The sequence below is a fragment of the Chaetura pelagica genome, unplaced genomic scaffold (genome assembly GCF_000747805.2).
Source record: "Chaetura pelagica isolate M959 unplaced genomic scaffold, ChaPel_1.0 scaffold47, whole genome shotgun sequence".
In the NCBI taxonomy this organism is placed as follows: Eukaryota; Metazoa; Chordata; class Aves; order Apodiformes; family Apodidae; genus Chaetura; species Chaetura pelagica.
Window position 1 is genome coordinate 2,978,343 of NW_009954140.1, and position 636 is coordinate 2,978,978.

Here is a 636-nt window from a genome sequence, read left to right on the forward strand (position 1 = left end):
TTCCTGGTCTGAGGGATAATGTGGGAACCAGAACCATTCCTGGCCTTCCCCCTGGCAGGTCACAGCTGTGGGCTGAAAAAAGCAGTCCAAAAATTCTGAGAAAGGAGACAGAGCAGAGACATCAAATTAAAGCACAGCAGCTGCGGAAGGCTCTGGTGAGGAATCCTGCAAAGGCAGGGACATCCCTTCCCTGCTGGCTGGGGCTCGTCCGAGCGCGAGGGAACAGGCGCTGGCCGGAGCCAGAGGCGCCGCTGCTGCTCCGAGCTGTCCCTGTGCCCATCCCTATCCCTGTGCCCGTCCTTGTCCCGTGCCCATCCCCATCCCTGTGCCCATCCCTGTCCCATCCCTGTGCCCATCCCTGCCCCGTGCCCATCCCTGCCCCGTGCCCATCCCTATCCCATCCCTGTCCCATGCCCATCCCTATCCCATCCCTATCCCATCCCCATCCCTGTCCCATCCCCATCCCTCTCCCCATCCCTATCCCATCCCCATCCCTATCCCATCCCTGTCCCGTGCCCATCCCTATCCCATCCCTGTCCCATCCCCATCCCTCTCCCCATCCCTGTCCCGCCTCGCGCTCCCCCCAGGGCAGCGCCCCCTGGCGGCCCCGCCCCTGCCCCGCGCCCGCCCCCCCCT